This window comes from Sinocyclocheilus anshuiensis, unplaced genomic scaffold, assembly GCF_001515605.1.
Source record: "Sinocyclocheilus anshuiensis isolate Anshui unplaced genomic scaffold, SAMN03320099.WGS_v1.1 scaffold1153, whole genome shotgun sequence".
Lineage (NCBI taxonomy): Eukaryota > Metazoa > Chordata > Actinopteri > Cypriniformes > Cyprinidae > Sinocyclocheilus > Sinocyclocheilus anshuiensis.
In genome coordinates this window covers 369,593-383,073 of record NW_015557158.1, presented here as the reverse complement: position 1 = coordinate 383,073, position 13,481 = coordinate 369,593, and positions in this window count along the sequence as shown.

The following is a 13,481-nucleotide window of genomic DNA, read 5'->3' as shown; positions in this document are numbered from 1 at the left end:
AAGTCAATATACCTAAAGCAAATTGCTTCTTACTCAGTAGTGAAGTGTTCTCCGTATTCCTGATCTGTCAGTAGCTCTGAATCAATTTTTCTCTCTCCTTCTGATCTTAGAAAAGCACAGAGAAACATACTGAAATTATGCAGGACTGAGACTAAATATATCCTCAGATGTTAGAACTCATCTTGTAGACACTTCGTTTCGCACATAGCCATTTCTCTGACATCTTTACACCGTACAAACCATTGGTGCGATTAATTTCACGTTGTACTGAAACATGGATTCACAAATCAGAGAGAGAGAATGTCATGGTGAAACTGAGAACAAGAAACGGTCTGTTCTTCCTCCACTGGCCAGACTAAAAATGCAAGTCATACTCTTTCAAAAGAACCAATTTCCAATGCCTATGCTCTAAACTGAAGATTAGTGGACAAAGGTGATTTTCGTGACATGGGAAAGAGAAAACCGAGTTCTGCCACTGCAACTGCAGAGAGCAGGAGAGGCGCCGCCAGCAACCCATCTAACTGCTCAATGTCAACCATGAAATTGAATAAAAAGTCATATAATTTATAAATTAACCCCTTATTTCTGCTTTGTGGGCCAACTTCAATCGTCTTGGGCAGAATGACTAACGCAGGTCCATTCTACAGATGAGTTCTTGTGTGTACCTTTCAGGATATTGAACACTGAAGATTTTTTGTTGATTTATTCTGCCAGTTTGCAATCTTGAAAGGAATCTTTTACTCAAAAACAAAAATTCAACATTATTCAGTCACTGTTTGGACATGTGCCATGGGCACCTTATTTGATTTAAGACTGGTAGTGGAGGTGAAGATTATGATTTCAGAAGACTTCTGATATAGTGCATGAGTCATATGGACTATTTTTGTGATGCTTTTTTTGGATCTTGACGTGATCCTTTTTGGATCTTGACATACAGCGGTATGTCTTGTCACAGAATGACTACAGAATAAAGGGTTGCTAACATCAAAATTATAAAGAAAATTAAATGATTTTAATAAAAACATTCTGTTGATGAAAATATAACAAAAATGACAAACATGTCTAGAAAAAAATCACACCCAGAAAGAATATGATTGTTACAAATAATCCAATACAACAACACACTATAACATTGATGATGAATCACTCAAATAAATATAGAATTCACAATATTACAATAGTGTACTCTTATTGGTGTTTCAGGAGATCAGGTTTTCCCAGCAAGGGCAGATTTCACTTGTTTTTGTTAAATGTTGATAAATTTGTACATTAAAGCATTCAATGTTTTAATATTTGGTTTAATTTTGTACTTTCTCTTCAACAATGTTATTCACTGAACTATTTATAAAAAAAAACCAAAAAAAAAAACAGTTTTTCAGAAAAATTGAAATGTTCTAAGAATGTAATCCAAGATGTAGATGAGTTTTTTTTTCTTCATCGAACAAATTTGGAGAAATGTAGCATGACCATCACTTGCTCACCAATGAATCCTCTGCAATGAATGGGTGCCGTCAGAATGAGAGACCAAACAGTGATACAAACATCACAGCAATCCACAAGTAATCCAGTCCATCAATGAAGACTAATACAAAAAAAATAATAAATAATAAAAATAAAAATAAATAAATAAAAATGAAAAAATACTTGAATTTTGTCCAGAAGCTATGCTTTAAATTTATAACTCCTTAATGATGGATTTGTTTATTACAAACCTGCAGCTTTTCGAATAACAATGTTTTAATGGACTGGAGTCGTGTGGATTACTTGTGGATTATTGTGATGTTTTTATCAGCTGTTTGGACTCTCATTCTGACGGCACTCATTGACTACAGAGAAACCAGAGATTTTCTGCTAAATATTTGCAAATCTATTCTGATAAAGAAACACACTCATCTACATCTTGGATGACCTGAGGATGAGTAAATTTCCAACAAATTTTAGGTGAACTATTCCATCAAAGACACACCTTTGCAGAAGCAATCAGTCTGCATCAGCAAGCACTCTAAATGAATTTAAACATTTAAATGCTTTTAATTGGTCCTATTTGAGCCATCAATAAAAACCAGCCTAACAGGGTTAGTTTAAGAGTCATTGGGGATGAGACTGCAGCCAGAGTTTTATTCCTCAGCTATTCTGTTGTATTTTGCTTATTTCTTTCGTCTAGGTTCAGAACATCCCAAATGTTTATAGTTTAACTGTGCACAACCCACGCACTCAAAGCCAAAACCATTTATTGCACCTGATAATGCTGTGATGCTTTAAAATACAATACATTCAGTCGTGCCTTGAACGGAAAAATAATCTCTCTGCAATATTACATAATGTATACAAATATGTTTGTACATGGCTGAGACTGAACAACGCATAAGGGTGTACAGTGAGAGCCCAAAAGGCATATGACACTGTACCCTCCCCTACCACACCACGGCTGCACTCCTACACTGCGCTACACAGAAAACAGATTATTTTCAAAATCTTTATCAAAGTACTTTTGATAAAAAGGCATCCTTGAGGCTAAATTCAGAATCATCTTTTTTGGGTAAGTAAAAGGAGAAAGACAATGAATGCAGAAACAACACATGCTGTAAACACACTGTTCTGTCTTTCCTTTCATGCGTTATGATGACCTCGCTTCGCATTCCAGGATTGCTTTGACATTTTTTGGAAGATCAAACCACACTGGATGATCTGGCTCTATGACACATGGAGAATACATAAGCTTTTGAGGGCTGTTCTTGCATAAACAAAACAAAAACAAATAGATCTTTGGTTTGTGTTTACGTGTGAGTAATTGCATTCTTAGCTTTCTCTAAGTGGAGTTTTTATCAGCTTATGCTTATGAAAAAAAAAAAAAGAGTATGTTTTATCCCTCTGTTTATACTGTGAATCAAGGTCAGATGAGATCAAGTTAGTAGCATACTGGAAACTGTCTGTGCTTTGAAAAAGATGGCATTAGAAATGTACTCACCCTCATGTCTTTCAAGATGTAGATGAGTTTGTTACTTTAGATTGGGAGAAATTTAGCATTACATCACTTACTCACCAATGGATCCTCTGCATTGAATGGGTGCCGTCAGAATGAGAGTCCAAACAGCTGATAAAAACATCATAATAATCCACAAGTAATCCACACGACTCAAGGCCATCAATTAACATCTTGTGAAGTGAAAAACTGCATGTTTGTAAGAAACAAATCCATCATTAAGGCATTTTAACTTTAAAATATTGTTTCCAGCTGAAATACTATTTTATAATTGAAATAATTTTGCTTTCTCAAGTGAAAAAAAGAAAAAAAAAAGTTGTCTGATTCGGGAGGGAAAAATGCACAGATCAAGACCCTTTTACAAGTGAAAATAGTCCAAAACAGATTTAAACAAATATGTTGGTGGATTTTGATGTGAGGACAACAGCGGATGGACTTTTTCACTGGAGGAAGTGTTACAATGGATTATGGACTCAATGGTCTGGTAGAATGCCTTGTTAGAATTGTTTCTTAAAAAACGCACACAGCTTTTCATTTCACAAGACATTAATGCAGTGAATTTGTGTGGATAACTTGTGGATTATTGTGACGTTTTTGTCAGCTGTTTGAACTCTCAGTCTGACGGCACCCATTCACTACAAAGGATCCATTGGTGAGTGAGTGATGTACTGCTAAATTTCTTCAAATCTGAAGAAACTCATGACAACTCAGAAAACTCATGAATGGCCTGAGGGTGAATACATTTTTATCAATTTTTCATTTTCTCTTCTTGCAAATTTTTATCAGCACTTCTACCAATAATTCCCATAGTTTTTAAACAATGAGTAGTTACAAATCCAATACTAGTTCCTTTTATTCAGTGCTATTACTCACCAACACTAAAACAGCTTAAACCAGCCTAAGGTGGGTAGTTTGTTGTTATTACTTTAGTCTTGATTACTCTGGTTTATGGTAATTCAACTGATCTCTCAGCCTGACCAGTCCAAAATCTTTCTAAAACCAGTAAAACAGATCAGCCTTACCAGCTTGGCCAGGCTGTGATACCGGCTTAGTATCTAGTTTAAGCTACTGAATGATAAATAAGTCTTAATTTATTTTTAGATAGCAAGAAGAATACTAAACACAAGTTAAATGACCAGTTACACTGAACTTTAAGTAAGATTGGATCACAGTTCAGTGGCTAATGGAGTCACTGCCACTGGGACTCTGACTGTCAGGGACCTCCAGATGAGAGGCCCACAGGGGCCAGACACCTGGAAACAAGCCAGTGCAGATGTAAAATGGATCCAGATAGATATATACAACTGTTATTTTATTATTATTCATATCCTATTGTTTATTAATATTTTTAATTAGCTTTTATTTTTTTATTTATGTTTCCTTTATGTTTTAGTCATTTGTAAGTGCTTTTGTTATTGTATTATTATTATTATTATTATTATTGTTATCGTTGTTGTTGTTTTGGTATTGTTATTATAATAATAATAATTATTATAATGTGATTATTTTGCTTCTTTTTTTTCTTAAATTGTTTTGATTTGTTGTTTTCTTTTTGTATTTAGTATTTTAATCAATTTATTTATTGTTGTAAAGCACTTTGAGTATTTTTTCAAGGCACTATAGAAAATATATATTTTGTTATTATTATTATTATTATTATTATTATTATTATTATTTAGATTTAATTAAATTTTATTTCAGTTTTGGTAATTCTAAAATTATACTTATTTTATTTCAGTTATTTTGCCATGGCAACATTATTATTATTATTATTATTATTATTATTATTATTTAGATTTAATTAAATTTTATTTCAGTTTTGGTAATTTACTTATTTTTATTATTATTATTATTATTATTATTATTATTATTATTATTATTATTATTATTATTATTATTATTATTATTATTATTATTATTATTATTATTATTATTATTAATTGTTTGATCTAATATTTATATTTTATTTAAAGTTTATTTCATTTAACAACATTTTTTATTCTTATTTTTTTTATATTTTTAGTTTTAGTTAACAATAATAACCCTGATGTCACTTGAATATGACTGACTATTGCCACAATGTGAAATAAACAAAGAAATGTTCCTTTCCACCTTGATTTTGTAAATTATTTGTGATACATTGTTGTCTTTTTATTAATAATTACACAATCAATTTCTTTCATTTTTAATTAACAATTTATTTATTTTATTAATAATTAACCATTTTTATTTAAAAACAAATAATAAATCATATGAATGTTTTATGTTGAATTCATTTTATTATTTTAATGTTTTAATGTAACTTGCACAAGAGTCTCACTGCATCATAATCTGCACATTTGCTTAAAACTTATCAGCAACATATTGTTCGGTATATTTTTTGCGCTTAACAAAAGTCAAATGTATAAGATTACATTTCCTGTGTAAAAGTCTGCCTTGAGGTGTTGTTCTTCACATTTGAGAGTGATTCAGACATCGTAGGCAGAGCAGAATCGTGGACAGTGGGGGATAAGTGGGATTCTGCACAAGAAGCTGGTAATCATAGGAAAGGTAGCTGTCACCGAATCGTTGAAAGCTATAATAACTATCATCTTGAATCTGTCATCTGCTTTGTGAGAGACTCATCTGTGCCATTGCAAATTGTGATGTAGTATCAGGCCAGGTGTTCCCACAGCTGCTCCATTGGAGACCGCACAAACTTCTCAAAAGTGCACATAACTGAAATCACAACAGGACTCTTTTGGGGTACTTACTCATATTGATTCAAGAACAGCAACGACCTTCACTCAAATCGTCCTGAGTTAAAATCCACTTCCAGCTGCTTTAAATGACTCTAATATACGGTTATATGGTATTCTGCCAAAAGGATCCCCTCTAAAAGTGGTTTTATCCTGAATTAACCTCTCTGGAGGCAACATTTCTATACAGCATCCATGGTATTGTTTAATATAGCATCACTTGGCAAAAGCCAGCAGAATTTCGGAATGCAGATACATAGTTAATCTGATTTAATGTGGTTGAGTCGGGAACAGTAGTGAATCGAACCTAGGATTTGTGTGGGGGTGTTCGAGGCTGTACAATTCCCTACAACGATACATGATGTAAGTGTGATTTTGACAGCTTTTGTGTTGTCATGTTAATCTCACATTCAGGTGGCTCAACAGGAACACAAGTGCTATTTTTAAGAAAGCAAATCTTCACTAAAGTCAAACCGGCTCATTCATTCGCTAATTCATTCTGTGATCTTACTGCCTATCGGATTACATCCATGTTAAGAATGTTCTGGGTTCAATATAAGTGAAGCTCCATCAGCAAAATTGGTGGCACAATGTCAACCCCCCCCCCCAAAAGAAAAAACTGATTGGTTTTTTTCATCTGGAAATTGAAAAACCGCGAAAAGGTGGCTTTACAATGGAACGTCTCTAGGTTACGTATGTAACCATGGTTCCCCGAGGGGACGGAGCTTCCCCTGAGCCCACAGAAGGATCTGGCGCGCCAGCTTGTACAAGGGGCGCGAACGCAGACCCACCTGCCAATTGATGTAGGAGACCAAGAAAACAGTCCAAAGTCAAAAACACAGGCTAGGCAAGGCTAAGACAAGGATAACAAGAACACCAGGAAACGCAAACAATACTCAGCCAAGTGTGTGTGTATGAGTGCAACTTAAATAGTCCCACTGACAGGAAACAGGTGAGTCCATAATCAGTTCCTAGGCAGAGTTTTCTGGGAAATGGAGTCCGGGCTGAAAAGGTGATGGCAACCTCAGGTGGTGAGTGGGAGGAACAGCAGGAACCGGATATGTGACAGAACTCGCCCCTCGAAAGAGCGGCTTCCAGACAATCCAAAAACCACATAGTTCAGGAGGGTGGTGGAGCGGAGGAGGAACAGGGGGAGGGACGGATGGCCTGGTCCATGTGGTGGAGAACCTGGAGACTGAGGCAGAGCCGGCGGAGCAGAGAGCCAGGGCAGGGCAAGAAGCCAGGGCGGAGCCGGCAGAGCAGGCGGAGCCGAAGACCACCCGGGTGGAGTCGAAGATCCCCATGGCGGAGCAGATGACCACCACAGCAGGGCAGATGGGATCGAAGATCCCCACGGCAGAGCAGACGACCACTAGGGCGGAGGAGACAGAGCTGAAGACCACAAGGGCAGAGCAGATGGAAGAAACAGCCCCTGTGGGTGTAACAGGACACTCAGAGAGTTCAGGAATTACTTTCATGGTCATGTCTGGACGGGCTAGGAGCTCAGAGACGGCCTCCATGGCTGTGACAGGACAATCAGAGAGTCAATTTTGATTTCATGAGGACTTTATTAAGGGACTATATAAGGCTCCAATTATGAATGACAAAATAACCTTATATAATTCATGGTTGAGTACATAGTGCATAAGTACATAAGTATAAGTATATAAGTGCATAGTGTATAGTGGGTCATTTGGGATGCAACTATTAAATTAAAGGTCAAATTTTGAAGTAGAAAAGACTAAAATAGTATTTTCTTGTAAAACATATTCTAAATCTCCTTGATTTTTTAAATTTATTATTATTATTTTTTTTTACAGTGTACCTTGATTACTTACTACTTCAGACTCCGAAGTGTACATGTGATGGACATTTTGCTATCTCATAAGGCCATGGGAGAGGAGTTGTGAATGGCAGTGAAGTGATGCAACTGATGCTGGTAGGTCACATGACAATGACACTGTGTCTGAAATACATCATACAACACATTCATATTATATATAACATATTTAGCTTTTTTATAAAATCGATGGACAAGTCGAAATTACTTTCTGTGATAATCAACATTATGCCGCAGATGTCGTCAACAGAGCTTAACTTGTATTGAACCTGGAAAGTTCCTTCAAGTATAACTTGGGAATCAGTGACTGTAGTCATTTTTAAACTGGTCCTATGACAATATAGCAGCATCTAATATGTTGAATATGAGCATCAAACACACTTCCATGTGCAAACCATATCCAGAAGGACCTTCAGCTATATCATCTCCAATAAAACTTTGCAGTAGAAGATCATCACTATATCAAGAACTCTCTCTTTTTCTATTCTTTTAAAAATATTATATTTTCATTCTGCTTTACGCCTCCATTCCCACCACTGTCAGTTTGGGCAGGGAGGCAAGACAGTGGAACCGACATGAGAGCAAAGATGCTGAACTTCTCAGCTATAACTGCTCTTCAATTTCTGACAATTAAATTTTGCTTCAAAACCACAAGGCTATTTTAAAGACTTTTTGAGTGAAGACAGTTACTTAAAGGGGTCATATGATGCTATTTTAAAGATTATTTTTATATTTTTATTCTAAACACATTATTTTTCAAATACTGTACATTATTGTAGGTCCTCTGTGCCCCGCCTCTCTCAAACGTGTCGTTTTCAACAAATGACTCTTAACTTTTATAAAGAATATCTCTTTGGATTTGAAACTTTAGTCTTTGCAACTTTACAGATCTTCTTTATGCACCAAGAGCTTGTAAAACTCCAAAGAGAAAGGAAAACTTGAAATCGCATCATATGACCCCTTTAAAAGAAATGTCTGCTTGTATTATCATCCATGTACGGTATGAATCAGTCTGACTCTGTATTGTTAGAAAAACGATACAAAACTCACAAAACTCACAAAAGTTAGTTCAAGGGTTACAGTTGTCTTATGATAAGGCTATACAACTCTTTGCCTGTGGTATGAAAAGAAAGGGACAGTTTAATTATCGATTAGACATTACATTGCCTAACTTTAATAATTAAACCAAGTAGATGAGAAAATGTAACGGTTTTGTTTTTCAGGGCCAGTCTATTCTTGATACATGACTGCAGGATATGTGTGTGTTTGTTTGCTGCGTGTTTGTCAGTTGCACTTTACTGTCGCCCAGGGTTAAGATCAGGGTCATTGTGCATTAGGCAAGTTGTTAATGGAGACATTCTGTCGAGCGCTGCTCAATACAAGGACAGTTTAGTGTCATGGGCTGTGTGGGGGGTGGTTGTGGCAGACTGACAGTCTGACAAACACTGGAGACAGATTCAGGGCAGGTTAGAACATAGATTAAAACACACACTCTTATACAATTTGCATGCTTGAGCTATATATCTGAAAATAAAAGAGGACTGGATGATGTCATTCACAGGGTATTTATGTACTATGGGAAAAAATTGAATTTATTGCATTTAATTTATTACAATGATTAGAAACTATTAGCATGGTTATCTATATTTCTGCATTACTAAGGACAATATACAGTACTGTTCAGAAGTATGGGGTTGGTAAGATTTTTTAATTATTTTAAAATAAGTCACTTATGCTTGTCAAGGCTGAATTTATTTGATAAAAAAAATACAGTAAAAACAGTAATATTACATAATATTCTAACACTTCATTAAATTGTTTTTTATTTTAAAATGTAATTTATTCCTGCAAAACTGAATTTTCTGCATCATTACTCCAGTCTTCAGTGTCACATGATCCTTCAGAAATCTAATATGCAGATTTGCTGCTCAAGAGCATTTGACCATTCTTTGATGAATAAAAAGTTCAAAATTACCTCACAAAATAAAACTTTGTACACGTAGTGTACATATAAATTAATGCTGGGCAACGATTAAATGTTTTTTTTGTTTAGTTTTTCGCGATTAATCAAATGATTTTTCTGCGATTAATCGCATTGTTATGCACAAAATTCAATAATGAATTCAAAAGTACTGTATTGTGCACTTTTACTTTAAAAGTACTGCTGTATAAACAAAAGTGCAATAACATTTGGTTTGCTAACACTTTAAACAAATAAGGTGCTTTTTTACAGCAGTATTCCCTTAACATAGTAGCAGTTAAAATATTTATTGTAAATCTAAACTTAAACATGAATGTAATCAAATTAAAATCTCCTTTTCATATAACTCGTGTATTCTTGTGATGGTGCGTCTTGACACCATGTCTACACCGGGTGCGAGCGGCACGGCGCGACACAACAAATTACTATAGAATGCATTATAATCAGTGATGCTGTCTACACTGGATGAGGCCTGGCGCTACACGACAAATCATACGTGCCGTCATTCATTGAGATCCTATACACCGGATGCGACAGTTGTTGCGCCGCAACAGCTAAATCTGTCTACAATGACAGGATGCGTCACGTGACAAAGCGACCGTTGCAAATTATTTAAATTTTGTGTCAGTAAGTCATAAATAGAACGAGGCAGCAGTTTACTGTCAGGGATTTTTTCGTGCCGTGTCGTGTCGCGCCGTGCCGCATCCAGTGTAGACCGCATCACTGATTATAATGGGTTTTTTATTAATTTGTTGCGCTGTGCCCCTCACGTCCGGTGTAGACATGGTGTTAGGCCCACCCCAAATGCTCTCATTGGTTGAGACGCGTGATGACACCCATCCCAAACCAGTACTGATCAACATCCCATCCCTGCTGTGACCCATGGTTTGTCTGTATGGGTGCTTCTCAAACGGAAGGCTGCATCCTATGAAGACTGCATATCTCGGCTGCCACGTCATCAAATGTCGCTGAAGGCCATCTCAATTGGAAGGATCCTTGGAAGGCAACCTTCGTTTCGCATCCTTCATTCAGCTGAATTTAAAGGATGCATGGGATGTATCCTCTGCGACCTTCAATCACCCACAATCCTTTGTACCCATTCCATTTCATGAAAATAAACTGACGAAAAATGAGTCAGTACTGAGCTTGTCTGAATTTATTATGCAATGTAAGACAAAAATAATGTTTTCGGACATGAAAGGTGTTATGTTTCGGACATAAATAGATGTTATATTTTGTTTTGGTGTAAATTACTTACTAAACACTAAACTGGCAATAATTTAAGCCACGGGGAGACTAGACGACTGTGATTCATTGTATTGCATTAATAGAAAGCAAAATATTATAAAGATTTGTAATACAAAGTATTTTTCCAAAACTATGTTTTATTGGTGTTTTTGTGCCGTGACGGTGAGGGCGGGAACATATGTGACGTAGCCACGCGCACTTACTAGACTGTCTCATTCTAGCGTTTAATGCCGAGGAGGACTCTAGCCTACAAGACTCTGAAGGACTGAACTAGGAAGGACGCAGACTTGGTAGGATGCAGCCTTCCATTTGAGAAGCACCCCACGTGTATTCAGAGCCAGTGAGCAACGGACTTTCAAAATAATGATTATAATAAAAACTGCGTTAATGCGCGATAAAATAATAGTCTGCGTTAATTAATTAATATAACGCGATAACGCGTTAACTTGCCCAGCCCTAATCTAAATTTATCAATAGTTAAAAATAGTTAGCAATAGTTAAAATGCACAATATTATTACAAAGTCTTTTTTTTTTCTAATGCTGTATTAATAAATTGTTTTGGCTTGACAAATAATTGATAGCTATATTTATTGTGAAAAGTGCTGAACAAATACATTTGATTTGAATTGAAAATGTTTCTCTAATAACGGGTAGAAAAAGTATGCTATTAACTTAAGACATAGTGAATATTTTTAGATAATATATTGTTGTATTTTATTTAGACTTTAGTATAAAAAACAAACAAACAAACAAACAAACAAATAAATAAATAAATAAATACATTGGAAAGAGAATGTTGTCTTTGTAATATCACACTATTTTTTAAAATTATAAATGGGGACCATCATATCATAGGGTGTGTCTGATATTAAATAGTTTATTTTATTTATTTTTTTCTGGAAGATTCTGCCATTTCTGAAGTCTCTACCATTTAACATTCACCATGTCTGCTTACATTTCTCCCTGAGCATCTGTAGAGTCAATAAAGGAGACAAGAGACATGCCTGTTAATGAGAAAACAGAAAAATGACAGCATGTGACTTTCTCTGTTCCTTTGTTTATCAATGAAAAGAACGACACAGCTTTGAGTGTTTGCCTTTTATTGTTTGCTTTTCTCTCTGTGTACATCTGTTTTAAATAACCTGGTGCCCGAGATCCGGGAAGGCATTTTTTAAATATTAAAAAGACAGATACTTCTTCCTGTAAGACCATGTGCTACTGATCCTTCTACTCTGTTACTGATCAAAATAAACTGCAGAAGAAAATAAAAATAAACCAGGTAACATTTTCTTCATCAGAACAGATTTGGAAAAATGTAGCATTACATCACTTGCTCACCAACAGATACTCTGCAGTGAATGGGTGCCGTCAGAATGAGGTTCCAAACATCTGATTAAAAAAAAAAAAACATCACAGTAATCCACACGACTCCAATCCATCAATTAACATCTTGTGAAGTGTTTTCACTTTTAAATGGTGTTTAATTTGTGCATATTTCCAGTGCCGGCTTGACCTAATAAGCGATATAAGCAGATGCATAGGGTCCCGTGGCCACCAGGGGGCCCCATGTCAGGGTTCAGACAGTAATGCTCGGTATAATAACTTTGATAAAGTTTCAGTCATTGTGTTAATGTTTGAAAATGAAGAGGTGGCACTATAAAACTGGCGCAGAGTGCAGAGAAGTGCAAAAATAGAAAAGAAAGTGAGCAAGATAAGGGTAAGTGAGGGATTTTAAAAGTATATTGTTGAAATGGTGGATGCATCGTGCTGCGAGCGCTTTGAAGACACGCTGTGAATGTAACAACAGCAATGAACATGAACGGTATTGTTACAGTGGGCACTTCCAAATACGCAAATAATCCTAGATATCTTATTATCCCAATGGTTTAGATGTTTAGAACGCACATTATCTTATTTTCCATCGACCAGTTAAGTTTTGCAACACTACGTGTTTTGCTGCGTAAACGTTGGGTTAGATTTTCAGTTCACTCTCTGACAGCAGGTGGCGCTTTAGGAACAGCAGAAATACAGCCGTTACCCCTCTATACAAAGCAGCGCTGTGCAAGCGCAGCTTCTGACACCTGCTTGTTTGTCACAGAGGTCAAAGGAAGTCAAACAGTATTTACATGTTTTCAAACAGCCGTTCAGATTATTTTTATTCATTTAGGTGTTTATCAAATAACACCAAATATTTAAATATGTCATATCTTTATTCAACCATTTGTTTACACTTATACATTGTCCTTTGAAAATCTGCTTAGGGCCTCCAAAATGCTAGGGCCGGCCCTGCATATTTCTCTCCTGATGCAGACAAGATAACTGCTTCAAACCATAGAGGCTAATAAAGGACCTTTATTTTTCAGAGTGTGGTTGATGAAATCATTACTGTGCACAGATGGATTTACCTCAGATGCCCTGAAGTCATTTTGTTCAGTCAAGAGTTTTCGACTTGACACACTTCGAGGCAACAGGTGCAGTAGATAGATGAAAACAACAGCTGTCACTTTAAACATGCACTCACAGCATCATGTTAAATTGTACATGGTGTTGAAACACTTTGAGCTCACGCAACTGTCAATTTAGGTATGTTTGTCATATTGACAAAAGGAATGGTATGCCAAGAGTGCCTTTTATACATTTAACAATTTCATTTCTCACAGAACAAATAACAACAAAATAATTCGGTCCAA